A 2,739-nucleotide genomic window follows, 5' to 3' on the forward strand; every position below is an offset into this window, starting at 1 on the left:
TTTTGCTTGTCGTTTCTGTGACGGTGCCGGACTTCAGTTGCGGTGGTAATGTCATTACGTTTTTATTTAAAAAAAAAAAAATGATCAATGTTTATTTAAACTTGTTCATCAACATTTGGTAATTATACGAGGTTATGCAGAAAATATTTCTAGCTGTAATCATTTCTGAATATTAATGCGAAGCCTATACCATTACTTCTAGCAGTGTGGTCATGATGGATGTCTTCATATCTAACTAAAACAACACCAGAATTCAATTCCATCATCATCCAGTGTTTCTCAAAATTTTTACCCTTGCGTAACCCTTAAAATAAATTACGTCTCAAGGAACCCCTGCACAAAAAATATTACATACCATATCTTTCTCATTTTTTCACCGTAGTTCACAAGGTAAATATCATTTATATACATGTGGTTGTTATATTTTTTGATAACATAATAGGTTAGAGAGGATGATGTCTATATTACAATATTACAATTATCAATAATATGCTGTGCATGTATAGTAATATAGAAGGATAGATTGTATTCCATCTAATGTGGCTCTACTCAGAAGGCTGTAATATCAGTTGACAGGAACACGGTATAAAGAAATACATGGAACAATGTGGTAACTTTTAATGTCTTTAATGCCGGCCACACGTATATATACACAAGCTGAATGATAAATGGAAGTGGTTGATGGACATTTATTCATATATCTACATGCATCTGCGTGGGTTGTATGTTTGCTGTTAACCCTGGTGAGAAAGATCAATATGTTAGAACCTGTGCAGTGTTGTCAGTGCTGTGTAGAGATGTTGCTGACGATGTTGGTGAGAAACATGATGGTGACAACGAAGATGGAGGTAGCTGTAATGTGGTCAGTGGTTAGACCTTAGAAGTTCTGGAACCAACAGACTCTGAGACTAGGAGAAGGTGAGTATTTATAGCTAACGATAGGCCCAACTGGAGATTAGAACAGACTATCTCACGTGATCTATTTGGAGGCTGCGATTGGTTAGGTTGCATATTGGCGCACGACAGAGTAAGAGACAAATTGCGGCAATATCAACCAATCAGAGTGGTAGACACAACGGGGTCCAAACGGCGCCCAAAGGTTAACCGTTACCTGCTACGTTCGTATGTATGTATATATAATAGAGAGAGGAAGTTTACTAGAATTCGCTACAGTAATATTCCGATCATGAAATTAGCATTAGCTTACCTCACTCTTTCTCGCGGAACCCCTAGGAACCTTTCGCGGAATTCTAGGGTTCCGGGGAACCCCAGTTAACTGACATCCCAATTACTTTCACAGATAGTTGAGCGCTAGTAATTTACATTAACTCCTGCGTTTGCTTATGTGTGCGTCTGTTTACACGTTATACACACACTATATACACACCTTCCATTACCTAACCAACCAATTTCGCAAACTATCATTAAAGCTTTTTCTTTTTTTTTCTCTATTCACTTTCTTTCATTGTTGAATCATTTTCAATGCAACAATAAATTTATTTTAGCTTTAATTTTTTAAAAACATTAGCATTTTTATATTTAAATAAAAAAATAAAAATAAAAAGAATAATAATCAAGAATGATTTATTGCCAAAATATTTTACTAACCGTTGAGTAGGGCAAATAACGCGCGTGCGCGCACACGCACACACGCACACGCACACACACACACACACACATACACACAAGCATATAACAAAATATGCCTGATTTATATGAGTGGTTTTATATGAATGTATTTGTGAATGTGTGTGTGTAACATCCATTTTCTCATCGCTGGAAGAATGGAAGAATGGAAGAAGGTTTATGTGCCACATATGTGGTACTATCAAAAATCTACGAGCCTTTTGCCCTCAGCAGAGGATAAAAATGTGGGAAGACTTGCACTGCAGTCAACCCCGAAACCACTGCAATGGTAACACTAATAATAACAAACGCTACAATTAAAACAACTTATTAACAGCAGTAGCAATTACAATAAGAGAGGCGACAACAGCAACAGAAACAACAGCAGCACCAGCAAAAACGGCAGCGACAGTAACAACAACAACTATAACAGACCCCCCCCCCCAAAAAAAAAACTACAATATCAGGACCGCCACTGCAACCAAAAGAAACCTCTCAGCACTACTTTCTCTTTAGCAAAATAAACATACTCAGGCTTATCTTTCCATCTGTTTCGAACTTTCAAACTTTTCAAGTACGAAGATATCGTAGTGGAGCAAAGTCGAGGCAAAATCTCGTCGCAAGAAGAGTGCGTTAGAGTATATAGGAAAATAAAAAGAAAACTAGAGAGACTAAAGAGTTAATTTAAAGGAGGAAGGTCCGACAGGTTTACAGGGAGTCCATCAAACAGTCACACCACATCGACCGATACCAATGCGACAGCAACAACTATTGACAAAACACAAACCTGCAACTATACCAAGAACAGGAAAGCAAATACAACAACAATAGCAAAAGCGACAAAAGGAACAACAAAAACAACAAGTCAACAACATGAACAACTTCAACAGCGAAACACACAAAAAGTACCCTTCATAAATTTCTAATAATAATAATCCTTTCTACTATACTTTATTTCATTGACCCCGGTGGGATTCGAACTCGGAACGTCAAGAACCGTAGGTAATTGTTACAATGTGCATTGTCCGTTGTTCTGATGTGCGGAGAAGAAAGAAGATGAACGTGATGCCGGTTATTATGTCAAAAATAGAAATGTGTAATTTACAGAAATAT

Source organism: Octopus bimaculoides, chromosome 9 (assembly GCF_001194135.2).
Source record: "Octopus bimaculoides isolate UCB-OBI-ISO-001 chromosome 9, ASM119413v2, whole genome shotgun sequence".
Classification (NCBI taxonomy): domain Eukaryota; kingdom Metazoa; phylum Mollusca; class Cephalopoda; order Octopoda; family Octopodidae; genus Octopus; species Octopus bimaculoides.